At 45.0% G+C, this 14,818-nt stretch overlaps 1 protein-coding gene and 1 pseudogene across 3 annotated transcripts in view; one reads left to right on the top strand and one right to left on the bottom strand.

Annotated features, from left to right (window-relative positions):
- LOC138551854 (zinc finger protein 85-like) overlaps nt 1-1,522 on the bottom strand; it is a 43,099-nt pseudogene extending 41,577 nt beyond the window's left edge.
- Nucleotides 1,523-1,528: 6 nt separating this feature from the next.
- LOC138551818 (zinc finger protein 271-like) overlaps nt 1,529-14,818 on the top strand; it is a 32,377-nt gene continuing 19,087 nt past the window's right edge. The window contains exon 1 of one of the 3 annotated variants that reach the window (XM_069642506.1): nt 1,529-1,684. The gene's annotated coding sequence lies outside the window, so the exon portion shown is untranslated. Of the gene's footprint in view, nt 1,685-1,926; nt 2,060-14,818 lie in introns of those variants that run through there. The other 2 variants (XM_069642505.1, XM_069642507.1) reach the window with 2 other exon arrangements.

The following is a 14,818-nucleotide window of genomic DNA, read 5'->3' as shown; positions in this document are numbered from 1 at the left end:
ATAACCTCAGACAACAACCCAAGCACTGGACACCACCCAAGCACAAAACACACACACCGCACATCACTCTCTAGCCAAGCTACAAACCCAATTACCTCGGACAACAACCCAAGCACTGGACAGCACCCAAGCACAAAACACACATCACTCTGTAGCTGAGCTACAAGCCCAATAACCTCCGACAACAACCCAAGCACTGGACACCATCCAAGCACCAAAACACACACACACAGCACATCACTCTCTAGCCAGGCTACAAACCCAATAACCTCCGACAATAACCCAAGCACTGGACACCATCCAAGCACCAAAACACACACACCGCACATCACTCTCTAGCCAAGCTGCAAACCCAATAACCTCCGACAATAACCCAAGCACTGGACACTGCCCTTACTGACAAAACAAGACCAGTGCACAGAATACACCCAGAAACCTCACATGCACAAACACCAGTTGCTCCTGGTGCTACACTCAGCAACAGATGTGCACAGCATCCATCCTAGCCCTCTCTGCTCTCAATAACCCACACATCCCACTTTACCTCACAGAGCCATGAAAGCGCCTGGAGACCATGAACATGGCACCACAGCAGCCTTAGCGTGAAGGTGTGCACACACACACACACACACGCACACATGCACAAGAGCCTGGTCTTCACAGCAAAGCAGGCTGAGTGGGGGCTTCCCTGCACACACCAGGAAAGAAGTGGTGCCTTGACCCCCAGCAGTGCCACCGTGACGGTCTTTCTGCACAGAGAGAGCAGCACACACAGTGCGAGTGTGAAGGTGTCCCTTCACACCCACAGCTGGAGTGGCCCTGCAGAGTGGCCCTTCGGACCCACAGCTGGAGGGGCCCTTCACACCCACAGCTGGAGTGGCCCTTCACACCCACAGCTGGAGTGGCCCTTCGGACCCACAGCTGGAGTGGCCCTTCAGAGGGGCCCTTCAGACCCACAGCTGGAGGGGCCCTTCAGATCCACAGCTGGAGGGGCCCTTCAGATCCACAGCTGGAGGGGCCCTTCGGACCCACAGCTGGAGTGGCCCTTCACATCCACACCATCCTGCGAATTAAAGGAGCGCCTTGAAGCACAGCAGCACACATTCTCTCTCTGGGGCACTTCTGCATGTAACTGCAGTGAATGTATAAAGATAACCCGTGGGGTCTCACCGTGGGATCCGGCAGACCAGGGTCTGTGCAGACAGGGAACCCCCAAATAGTTCACAAACTCGGAGAGGGAATGAGACCGAACCTCCCATCCCCCACATCCGGCCAGAGAGAGAAGGAAAACCCGGCCTGGATCACAGCCTCCGGAGCTAGCACTGGCACATGCCATGTAAATATCATTATCTGCGAGAAGAGGGTCGCCCCCTCCCCTCCGCTCCCCAGCCTCTAATGCCGACAGCCTCCTTCGCGGGCCCCCTGCAGTGAGTGTTAAATCCCATCTGGGTTATGAGGCATTAATGAGTCATTAATGACCTGAGCTGCGGGGGTCCATGTGCAGCTGTTGACGCTCACACGAGTGAATGCAGCCCACCCTCCACACCATGCAGTATGTGGCTGGGGGTGGAATCCAGGCCTGGTTTTCGTTCCTGCTCTGGCAGTCGTCGTGTCCCCCCCCCCCCTATTCATCCGTGCATGTGAAACGGGGACCCCATGGCGAGCAGTGCTGGGGCCAGGACAGGTGAGAATATGTACTGCCCCCCCTGTGTTATAGTGTGTGTTCTGGGGGGGCTACCGAGGAAGAGCTCCTGAGCAGCATTGTAACGCCCCCCCCCCCAGTGTGTGCGGCGTGCCAGTGTTATGGACTGTTTGGTATCCCCCTGGATAACACACACCCCGCCCCCGGCCCCCGAGTGCGGCTGCGCAGCTCCGGAGCACGTGCTGGCGCCGCCTCCTCTGACTTCCGCAGTGTCACGTGGTAGGCGGCCATCACGTGACATTGCGGAAGTGCGCGCAGGCTCCCGCGCCTCGCCGCCTGCTCTGCTGCTCGGGCTCAGGAAGAGGTGGGCGCCCGCCAGCTTTATTTCATGGCTTGTCTTCTGCTGTCTTCTTCCAGGTCCTGCACCCCTTTCCTTGTGTCTTCCCTGTCGGAGCTCTCGTGTGCGTGTACGGAGTGTGTGCCCCCCCCCGTGTCCCAATGTGTGCCCCCCCGTGTCCCAATGTGTGCTCCCCCCCCGTGTCCCAATGTGTGCTCCCCCCCCGTGTCCCAATGTGTGCTCCCCCCCGTGTCCCAATGTGTGCTCCCCCCCGTGTCCCAATGTGTGCTCCCCCCCGTGTCCCAATGTGTGCTCCCCCCCGTGTCCCAATGTGTGCTCCCCCCCGTGTCCCAATGTGTGCTCCCCCCCGTGTCCCAATGTGTGCCCCCCTATCCAAATGTGTGCCCCCCTATCCAAATGTGTGCCCCCCCTATCCAAATGTGTGCCCCCCCTATCCAAATGTGTGCCCCCCCTATCCAAATGTGTGCGCCCCCCCGTGTCCCAATGTGTGCCCCCCCCGTGTCCCAATGTGTGCCCCCCCCGTGTCCCAATGTGTGCCCCCCCTGTGTCCAATGTGTGCCCCCCCTGTGTCCAATGTGTGCCCCCCGTGTCCCAATGTGTGCCCCCCCCGTGTCCCAATGTGTGCCCCCCCGTGTCCCAATGTGTGCCCCCCCTGTCCAAATGTGTGTGCCCCCCGTCCCAATGAGTGCCCCCCCGTGTCCAAATGTGTGCCCCCCCCGTGTCCAAATGTGTGCCCCCCCCTGTGTCCCACTGTACTACAGTACACAGATATAGTGGGTTATAAATAAGGCTGCTGTAGTGGCAGTGTCGCTTCCTACTGAAATGCCCAAGTAGTCATGTAAATAACACATGTGGCATGTATTAAAGCAGAAAGCAGCTCTATTACCAATAGCAGAACTAGTCATAGTGCTTCATTCGTAATTGGCTGACCATTTTCCTATAATCCATGAGATTTCAGGTGGGTGTGTGTGCGCCAAAGGGTTTTCCAACACAAAGCCCACCACCTATGCTAGATAGCCCAAGTCCCCCCCTGCCCGTCCCCCGCCGGGAATGCAGGGAACACCTCCCAGCACCGAATGGCCTAAAGTGATGTGCTCTGACAAACTGAACAGCTCTTTTTGCATTTTTTTGTTACAAATCTACAAAATGTGCTGACCTGAGCGTAATTAGCTAATCTTAATCTTACATGTATGTCATTCATGTGTACATTCCCCGTATGGGTACATTAAAAGAGCCACTTTACTTGGAGACATAAAACCTAAAACCGTTCTATTGGATTACTTTAGATCTACCTGATGCATAAAGTACCATCATCTTATAGCGATAAGCGATATGTTTCTACTTAACCAATAGGAATTAAGAAATGGCAAATGTATTTTTATTGCATACAATATGGACTCCCAACTGGCTGTTCAGTCAGTCAGACACAGGGGAGTGATTTACTAGGCACACTTTTTACGGGACAAAGTTATACCTACACATTTATCAGTGTTATTCACACAGAATCAAATCCAGAACAGAACAAACTTACTCACTGCTGAAAGTGTTCATATTTTCTGAAACAACATTTTTGTTTAAGAAGGGGCCTTCCGTGTGTGTGGTTACGCATTACTTAAGTGTCAAGATGGTTTCAAAAGTACTACCTTTTGAATTCATGTTTAGAATGTGGCTATTAATAAGCTTCGAGATAAAAGGCACTACATCTCTAGCCACATCCTTTATAATTTGGACCGGACAGCTATCTCCCTTGCAATTAGATGGTTTTAGGGAAAAGATAATTTTCTCCGTCTCGAGGATGGATTTTAGTGAATCTGAAGGGTGTGGTGGTTTTGACCGGTATAGGTTGGTCAGTGTGTTGCTGCTCTGAGGGGGGCAAGGAGGCCTTTTTAATCACTATTTTTGATTGGAGGGAGGCAATTTATTCGACAAAGCATTTTGTATGTCGGTGCAGCATTGCTTATATTTGGGGGCGTTGGCAAAGTGCGGGATCAGAGCTTCCATTTCCCAAAGGATAGTGTATAATTCCTTGGTGTTGGATTTGGTGTTGGACTTGGCCTTTGAGATTCTATCATTGAAAGTATTTTGTTTTGTGCTTAGAGTTTGGAGTGGTCACATAGCTTAGTTTTATTCTCAGTGGTCAGCGAGTGATGCCAAATGGATTGTAGCTTTCTTTTTTTGGAGCCTTAATTCTTTTAGTTGGGGCGTAAACCATGCATTAAGGTGCGATTTTTGTCTGCCTTAGCAAAGTTTAGTAGGTGCAATAATGTCCAGCGCCTTGGTCATGGATTTGTTGAAAACCTCAACTAGAATGTTGGGGTCTGCATTATTGGCAAGGTTGTTAATGGAGGGAAGGAGGTGAGGGAGTAATTTTTCTGCTGTGATGTCCTTTTTACTTCTGGTAGGGAGTGGTGGTGCCATGATAATGGATTGAGGGCTAAGAAGATCTAGGGTGGCGTAGAAGGAGATAAGGTAATGGTCTGTCCAGGATTGCGGTTTAATGGTGGTGATAGCAGTGTTAGAGTTCAGATCGGCCACCCCATCCAGAGTCCTTCCTTTGTTGTGTGGAGGTAAGGACTTTTTGTGTGAGCCCATAGTCCGTCAGTATAGTAGCTACTGATTGGGCATGTTTATTATCAAGGTCATTGAAGTCCCCCATCAGTAAGGTCTGAGAGGAATCTTTTGTACTATTAGCTAGAAGGCTTGTTAAGTCCTCCTCGAAGGTGCCCAGTGGCCCCGGGGGCCTGTATACCAGGTGGATAGTTAAAGTTTGGTTACTGGAGAGGGGGAGTTTGGCTGCAAGTATCTCGCACGATTGGCATAAAGGTGGGGTGGCCAATCTAGTGGATAAGTTGGTTTTGGAGATGATGGCTAGACCGCCACCTCTGGCATCGGGTCTGTCAACTATGGTAGCCATCAGCATAAGTGCAGGTCCTGCTGCCTCGTGAAGCCAGGACTCGGTTATAGCAAGCAAGTCCAAGTCTTCATTAGTTAGGATGTCTGCTATTTCTGTAGGATGTGCCACGAGTGATCTGGCATTGATAAGCGCTCCAGATAGGGTAGTCATATTATTCGGTTTTAAGGTAGGTGGGAGTTTAATTAATGGGGTCAAGTCCCGCTTTGCCCGCTCACGCTGTTGCTCACTTCGTGTTTTGTGCTTCGTGCACGTTGAACTTTGGAACTTTTGGGGCACTCGTACTACAGCGACCAGAAAGTGGTCTCACCAGCAGTATACCACAAGTATACCACGATTGTACTTGGACTCTGTGCTTATTGTGATTTTCTTTTTTAGGCATTGCATGGAAATTTCTGTGGGCGGCTCCATATAACTGTTTTCGCGCGCGCGCAGCGGAGCAAGTCCCGGTTTAAGTCCCGCTTTGCCGCTTCGCGAGCAAAGCAAACTGTGGGATAAACTTCGCTGATTTATCAATTCATTTAGATCTTTCCAACCAGCACTCTGTGAACCTGAAACCCTGAGTCTTGCGACTCTAGTGTTGGAAACCAGCCGCATGAGGCTTCATGAAATGAAATATTTATAACCTGCGGACTGGAATGCCGGCTTTGACCACACAGCCTATAAACGCTAGTGGCATGCAGGAAAAACCAAAACCTGTGGGGTAGGTTCTGGTGTTAAGGACGGAATGCTTTGCCCTCGACCTCTAGCTGCTTGCAGGACAAAGCAGTCCCTTGTGTGTCGACCCCTCGGGCCTTAGGCTCAGGTACTGCAGTTCCCCCTGTGTCTAAGCTAAAAAAGCGAGTAAATTCTCGCAAAACAACCTGTAAGAAAAACTCCAAATTCAAAAGATATACGTTTCTTTTACCCGGACTGTGCTAATCAAAACCCAATTCCAAAGTCTCCCAAAGTCGATAACCAGGTTGGTTCTAACAAATCTATAAAAATGCAAGAGGTGTGTGGTATGACGGTGCATGTCTCGCTATCTGACAGCACAGTCTTAAGAGGGGACTCTCTGGCCCCTAATCCAGAAACCAAACACAGCTCTTCGTCAGCCAATTTGTCTGAAGAAGTAGCGGTACTTGATTTGTCTTCTCCTGAATCTGACTTTTTGTTAAATCAAACTCTGGGAGATTTGTCCTTTTCGCCAAAGTTGTTTTCTGTTGGGGGCTGTACAAGGTCGAACTTAACTTCCTCCTTTTTACATCCCACTCCGCGAAAATGCTCTCCTATAGAAAAACCTCAGCCAACACAAAATATGTCAAAAGTGGTGGAATTAACATTGGGTACAATGAATCTAACGATGCAAACTATTACCACTCTGTTTAATACATTGAATACCAAACTTGATGTATAAAGTGCTCAATTAGTATCTTTGTTAGCCTGGCAGGCCAAACAAGAAATACTTTGGGCTAATCAACGACCGGCTCCAAAGGAGATTCCTTTGTGTACTAGGATGACTGTTGATCAGTGCTTGTCACCTATAAAAACTGCTCCTGTTGTTGATTTAACCTTTGATCCAAATTCTGTTCTTCCACCAGCCCCTCCAAATCCGGTGGAAAACTCGAGCCTTTATCAACAGGTGGAAGCCCCAATGTCGCCAATTACTGTGGACAATTCAGTTATTCTTTGTTCTCTTCCTTATATTGGTCAAGTCGTCAGAGAAGTAATCCCTGATATTAACAAAGGCCCTGGTGATGCGACGAAAAATGTTTCTTTACAAGAACCATTTACAATATTCTGTTAAAATTCCTCATCTTCTGGAATTAAACTTTGCTCGTCTGTCAAGTCAAAATTGAAAGCCATGGCGGTTGCAATATCAAAAATCGAAATATATTAAAAGAAACTGAAATAAGTGCCCCAGTAAGCTCCAAACCATTCTTTAATATGCTTACCCTAGCTAAAAAGCAGTCCCAGCAAATCCCTTGTGCTATTACAAAAAAATATATGCAACTGAAGCAAATACGTAAATTAAAACTTGACTGCGTTAACAAAAATATTGCTGTAGCAGCACCTTATGCGCCGCTAGACCACCTAGTTCAAGCTGTGCAAAATTATGAAACTTTTGAAAAGCAACACGCTTGTTATAAGATTCAGCCCTCACTGCAAGCTGTTGGCAACAAATCCGTGAAGTCAGCGCCTCAAAGTTCTGGCAAGAAAATTACTAAGAGCCCCAAAATAACTCAAGTGTCTACCTTCTCACTGACTACACCGGCTGATCACGAGCAAGAGTTGTTAGCGGCTCGTAGATCAGAAATTAGAAAGGAAGTTGATGCCTATATGAGTGCCTTTGCAACTTTACCGACACTTAAAGCTCCAACCCCTGAGTTAAGCAAGTGTACAACGATAACCTCTCAGTTATCTGAGCTTAAACTATCAGTTACCTTTTAAATGTGATCATAATAAAGGGGATTCAACTTCTGTTCCACCTTTGACTACTCAGAAGGCTGAAATTGCCTCTTTATTAAAATCTTTACGTTCAGTGACAAGAAATGTTGATTCCCCCCTAAGGCATCAGTGGCCCCTAAGAACTCCTCCACAAAGTCCATCCCGAAAACAAAGGCGGATAAAGAATCCCATATTGCTTTAGTGTTGGGATGTCGGCCTGCGCCGCAGCCTCAATTCGTCCTAAACCGCCATAGCATATTACAAATATTCTCTGATATTTCTATGTTACAAGATATTGGCTCAACTGACATTGCTCAGGTTGAGTTCTTTAACGATAACCTCGTGAGTACAGCCTGTATCTGGTTAACGTCCCGTGTTGTCAGAATCTCATATGGGATACAAAAGAACAATTGTTGGAGTTAGGGTTTATACTCCTTTTAGGACCTTCTAACCCTACTAATGGATCACACAGTGCTGAAACCTGGATTGAATCGGCTTCTAAAGAACTTATAAATTCTGAAAGGTCTATTGAGGTTGCCACATCTGATGCTATACCATCCCAATGCTATTGTACTTGTGACTCCAGAAGTTAACTTCCGTGCAAGGCTAAAAATAATCGGCTCATTACTCTTGTCTCGTGGAACACGCGTGGGTTCCGTCATTTAATCAACAACACGCATGACCCTTTTAGCGATTATGATGTGATCCTTTTTACAAGAAACCTGGCTCATGTCTGTCCCCTCATGGGACAATCATGGTTTACATTTTTTGCCAGCACTAAAAGGAGTTATGGGTCGCCCGATGTCCTGTTTTATGACAGGTGCCAAATTAACATCGCAAATAAGCATAATATTTTCATATGCTCCACAAACCCCTTTGCTCAACTTACGATCCTATCAATCAAAAAAACCTTGTACGCGATTGTAAACTTATACTGGAATCCCAAAGGCATTGAAATCCAGAAGTTCTTAGCCGATCTGTCCACCATGTTAGACTTCATTGTATTAGTTCCGAATATCCAGCATATCCAGCATACAATTGTTGCCGGTGACCTCAATCTGCATTGTCTCCAGGAAAAGTTGGTGAAAGAAAATTCTAGACAAAGCAATTGATGTCAAATAGAGGGTTTTGTATGCTAAATGGTAGTCCATTTGATACTGGTATGATGGCTCACACGTGGCAACAAGGACCTTTAAAAGCCTCAATTGATTACATTTACACAGACGGTAGGTTATTTTCCAAAATCCAAACTTTTAATATTTTTCCAAATGCAAACAGTGATCATTGTATTCTTTCCATTAAATGGGTAGTTGATGCTCTTTCTATCAAAACTCCCTTAATGACGGTAAATGGTCAAATGTCTGTTTCCAATTCACTAAACCGAATACGCTGGAATGAATTCAATCTCAATAATGTTAACAATTCTTTGCGAGTAGCCTTTTGTCATTCACGAAATAGTCTTGCATCTAACTCCATTCCATATTAAGATCTTATGCAATTCTTCCCAGATACTAGAGAGCATAAAACTTCGACCCCAAGGTATACTCATATGTTTGACAGGGAAGCCCAAAACAAAAAAACTCACTTCTGATATCGGGAAGTTGTAAAACTTCCATGGTGCACGAGATATGAAGCACTCGCCAAAATCAAAACCTCCTATAGAAATTGGCGGCGACAGCACCGCAGTAAACTGTTCCAGCGAGATGGTGAGTTAATGTTATCATTGACCCGTGACAGAAATATGTCGCAAATTTGGAAGGTTTTATCTGATGCCTTATCTCCGGTTCAAACTATGTCCCAAATTCAGAGTGTGCCGGAAGCTAGCTGGATCAGTCACTTTTCCGAAATGTATGCGCTTCCCTCAAACTCTGTTAAAACTGTCAGTTTACCTTCTAATAATCCATTTCACATCAACATTTCGAAGGCTGACATACTTTACTTCATCAACAAAATAAGTCAATCCAGAGCCCCAGGCCCAGATGGTCTATCCAACAAAATCTTCAAACAACATCCTGAACTTTGGTCATCGATCCTGTTTCAAATTTTTGAGCACATTAATGATACCCAAGAAATTCCTCTCTCTTGGAAACACTCTCTAATTGTCCCTATCCATAAAAAAGGTGATTGCTGTCTGCCTGAGAACTATAGACCGATAGCCTTATTAGATGCCCCTGGGAAATTATACAGTCACATCATATTACAAGAGCTAACTAGATGGACTGCAGCTGACCTCAAAAGGGATCCATTCCAGACCGGTTTTGTGGCGGGCTTAGGGACTTCTGTGAACCTAATTGCACTAAATATGTTAAAGTCAAAATATGCCGACTTAAAACAACCGTTGTATATGGCATTTGTGGACTTCCGGCTAGCGTTCGATTCAGTTGACAGAACGTTACTCTTTCAGAAATTGCAAAACTATGGCTGCCCTTCTTCAGTGTTAACCATAATCAAAATGTTACACTCAAATACAACCATGCAAGTTAGATTGTCCCTTGAGGGTGTTCTTTCTGCGAATATTGAAACCTTAAGAGGCCTGAAACAAGGGCGCATCTTAGCAGCAACTTTATTCAATCTTTTTCTATTAGATATTGGAATCTCTTTTGAAGAAGCAATCTCTGATGCTCCTAAGCTAGGGTCTCAAAAGATCATATGGCTTCTTTATGCCGATGATTTAGTTTTAGTTTCGCAAACCCCAATAGGTCTTCAAGATCTATTAAACAAACTGGATACATGCGTTAGTAATAACAACCTAACAATTAACGTGAGCAAAACGCAAATAGTGATTTGTCAAAGGAAAAAAAACTAAATTCTGAACTTTCAGTGGGTGTTGCAGAAATCACCCTTAAAAATTGTCTCCAGTTATAAATATTTGGGTCTTCCCTTCTCAGGCTCTGTAAACAATCAATTTTATACAGCCACATTAAGGGCAAAAACTTTGACTTTAACATCGCAAGCAAAAATAATTCTGCACAAATACGGAAAATTTACTTCAACTCATGTAGTTAGCTTCTTCAACCAGAAAGTTGTTCCTATTCTATCATATGGAGCAGAAACTTTCTTACCACGTCAAAGAACCTTCTGGGATCGCCTGGAAGGTAAATTGTGGAAAGCAGTTTTCTGCTTACCACTGTGTACTCCGATTTGCCTTCTGAGATATGAGTTGGCTTTAATCTCGTTATCTGCATTGGTGGGGTGGAAGATGTGTAACTTTTACCGTAAATGTTTGCTTGGTCTTAACACGAATATTCTGAGATCGCTGGCAGTGTATATGTGTTCATCTCACAATGTCTTTCCTAAAGAGTGGGTTAAGGGTATTTTGAGGATGTTGGTTGATGCCGACATCTTGATTGAGTTACTGCTAACTAATCCAGACATAGTAAAGAAAAAAAATCTACTGGCATGATTGGGCTATAACACATAAATTGTGTACAAATTATGTGGATTATGATTTAAATCTCTTTCCACCTAAAAATATCTTCTAAAGTGTCCATCACACTTTGTCCGTGCAGAAATGCTAAGATTATGTCTTAATTTACATTCAACTAATCAAATTTTGGCGAGACGGGGATTGATTCCAAAAGATCAAAAATTCTGTCGGTTTTGTAAAAATAGCAAACAAGTGGAGACACTGATGCATTTAGTAGTTGAATGCTCTGCTCTGGTTGCTCTATTTTCGCAATTTATTGCAATTATCGTGTAACCGGTCCTCCTCCTGAAATTTGGACCATTTTAATTACAAGCAATCGAACTGTTATCCACACTGCACTAACATAGTTCATAAAATCAATTCTGCCACGTGATTCTGTGCTTTAAGAGATTTGTGCATTTATTTCAGGTGGATTTCTTGGTTTGAACTTCTTCTTCTTTTAATAATTAATTGGTTCTATGTATTATTTATGTTAATTAGTCCCAAATACTGATTTAATTTTGGTTTGAAAACATTAATTTTTTATATTAATGATATTTTATATAACTGAAGATTGATGATCCCATTTGTGTAAATGTTTTGTAATTGTTTTATGGTTTGCTATTGTGTAAAAAGCAATATGTTGTAACAAAGTTGTTACTTTTTGAAAGGTTGAATCATTCAGCCAATCAGATAAATAAAAAAAAAGTTACTCTTAATACTTATTTGGGTGGTGGCATGTGTTGCGTTAGCGTTGTTAAGCATACCCTTCTGCCCTGGTCAGGGGTTTGCCAGCTTGGGAGGTATTCCATTTGGGTGTATTGTTTTGTGAGCGTTTGAAATTTGTTTTAGGCTCAGAGTGGTGACAAGTTTTGCACTGCGTCTGTAGTTAATTTCCTGGGGTGGGCATGATGAGGTGGTCATGGTTGCCATAGTGGCGTAGAGTCCTAGTAGGATTGGCTGGAACCTCTGAGTTTTGCTCTTATTCAGTGGAATGTCAGGGCCAGAGTTGCATAGTATGCTGCTTACATTGTCACGGAGCAGTCTAATTCTACTTGTCACAGAAGAGTCTGCATATGCATTTCACAGAGTAAGCTCATTTCAGTTAGCGTGAGTTTGTCTAGATACATTTGGCACAGAGTAGGCAGAGTGCAATTGGCACATGATGGGCAGAATGCTGTTATCTAATGGGCTGAACGCAATTATCACAGAAAGGGCAAGGGCAAGGGCAGGTATCATATGATGGGCTAAGTACAAATGTCACACAATAGGAAAAATGCCATTATCACAGAATGGGCAAATTCATCCATCATATAATGGGCAGAATGCACTTCTCTCCGGATAGGGACGTTTTTTGGAGACATGATATGGCGGTATCAAGTTTGTTTCGGTTACATAGGCTGGTGTGGGAGACGCAATGTCAGGATCAAGTGGCAAAGGCTAGTGTAGGGTACTTGACGCTCGTTTCAGTAGGTTATGAGTTATGCTAGTTTAATTCGTACTGCATCATATAGGTAGCTACATGCACGGGGAGGTCCGCATTCGATCCGGTAGATCAACAGGCATGGCTACGTCTGTTAGATGTGGCAGTTTTTGGACAAGCAAAGGGGTCAAAATATAGTTTAAGCTAAATATAACTATCACACTGTAATGCTCAAATAAACGAACTGACTTGAGCAAAAAGCAACGATCAATGGTACAGGTAGGCCATGATCTCTAGCACCCTGTCTCGTGGGACGGTACGGGTAGGCCATGATCTCTAGAACCCTGTCTCGTGGGAAGGTATGGGTAGGCCATGATCTCTAGCACTCCATCTCGTGGGAAGGTATGGGTAGGCCATGATCTCTAGCACTCCATCTCGTGGGAAGGTATGGGTTGATTGTTTATTTATATAGCGCCTCTAATTTATATAGCACCTATACACAATGTGTTTCAAAGAGCTTCAAGGCAGGGAGGAACAAGGCAGAACACAGTGACATTCTTATAGGTCCTTGATACATTAAGAATGTGCAAATTAGCTATCATACTCAGCCCAGCGACATTTCTGATAGTGCAAGAGCTTAGGACATTGATAAGGAGGGGATGGGGGGAAGGGTGGGAAGGAGAATGAGACAGACAAGCAGCTATTTTACGAGGCGTGACGATGATTGAGGTAGTGCTGGAATTTAACAAGAGGTAGGGGGAGCAGGGAGAAGGAGAAGAACAAAACAAGCAACTATCTTACTAGGCCTGACATTTCAGATGGTGCTGGAGGGGGGGGAGACAAAACGAGATACTATTTTAGATAGAGTAAGTGCTTAGGATACAGTGAAGGGAGGGGGAGAGGAGGGAGGCGGGGATAGCAAGACGAGGGATACAAATAAGCGGACATCGAGCAAACAGGGGGGCGAGATACAACAGGCACCCAGGGGGGAGTTAGAGAAAGCGGATAGAAAGAGAGGTAAGGATAGGGTATAATATATTGGCTATGATCTCTACTGCTCCTTATTGGAAGGTATGCTTGGCCACGATCTTTAGCGCCCTTTCTCATGGTAAGGTAGGAGTATGCAACAATCTCGATAATTCTCCCTCATGGGAAGGTATAGGTAGCTTTTAGGGAATATACTTCCTTTCTGAGTGAATCATGGCCATCGACCCGAAATACTGTGCCTGCACACAAGGGGCACATGCGTATTGGGTTCTCTAGTAGTGCACACTTGTGTTGAGATTGTGTGGAAGATGTTAAACCAGTATTTATTGTTAAATAGATTCGTAGTGTTGGGGGTGGGGATATAGCAGCCCAGGCATTATGCTGCCTAATACATAAATCAAAGAAATGGAGTCCTAAACTAAAGGACCTCTACGCCCCCTGCACGCCATTAAACTGCTAAATCACATTTTAACAATAGTGTCAATACACATGTCAGCCATTGTTTCCACTGCCAAAGGTGTACAATGCATCAGCATTTTTAATCCAAACAGAAGCAAAATATTATTTCATCCAATAATTAGTTCAAAGCTCTATGCGTTTCGGGTGAATACCCTTCGTCAGGACCAACATTTGTACATCATAGTTCCAGAATCTTCAATTCACATCTATAAATCAAAAACACAATTCAATAAATGATTCTCAATATATTATGGCATATGTAAGGGGTATATCCTCCTGTGTTCAGGAGTTGTCATTCACCTGGATTTCATAGCTGTAACGATCGAAACGTCCAAATGGACGATGTCTTAAGTTAAAGGAAACAAAGCCACTCGTGTTCACACTAGAAATCAAGAGAAAGGGTAACATGTAAAAGAGAACCTAACTCAAAGCCTACTGTTAGCTGTTAGTCCCTAAGGGCAATTGCAATGTTTATTTGGTGGCTAAGCCAACAATGTAGAGGTCACCTAATGGTTAGATCATTGATGTGTGTTCCCTGAAATAAATGGGTGAAATGGGAGCCCGATTACCTTCCAGTTGTTGATATGGGATACCAATATCACGTTATTCCAGTTGCGTGACAACTGCCTTAGCATATTCACAATCTAACAGTATCTGTTAAGAAAATTACAAAACAGTAGTGATATGTGTGAGGAATCTGGGGGCGTCCTCACTTCTTCCCCCAATATATCCTCCTCCCAGGGTGCCAGGGAAAGGCCGTCGCTTTCGGATCCTGGTCCTGCGGGTGGATATGCGAGGGAGGATCACCTGGCTGGAGGAACCATTGGGAGTGGGGATGAGGCTCCCTTGGGTGCGACATGGTATCCCCCCATTTACCTCCTCTAATTAACCCAAAGTCCCCCAGCCTTTGTAGGTTATTCCCAGTCCCTTCCCTATCTTTTCCATGAATCCTCTCCCAGTGAACATCCGGCAAGTACTTTGACGAGGAAGTAACAAACCAGACTCATACAACCCCTCCCTTTATAGAGTCCTGTGCACATCAACGCCACCTAGGTACTCAGACGAGGAGGGCACCATTAACACAGAAGATGGACTGGAAGAAGAAACATGAGCGTTTGTTGGACTCATTATCCTTGAGCCTGGATCTTTAAAAATGGCTCAGCTAAGCAGCTGCGGAGACACTGGGAGAAGCCCAGAGAAGAGCG

Source organism: Ambystoma mexicanum, chromosome 1q (genome assembly GCF_040938575.1).
Source record: "Ambystoma mexicanum isolate Mex_15411 chromosome 1q, UKY_AmexF1_1, whole genome shotgun sequence".
Taxonomy (NCBI): Eukaryota; Metazoa; Chordata; class Amphibia; order Caudata; family Ambystomatidae; genus Ambystoma; species Ambystoma mexicanum.
This window is presented reverse-complemented; position numbering and strand designations above follow the sequence as displayed.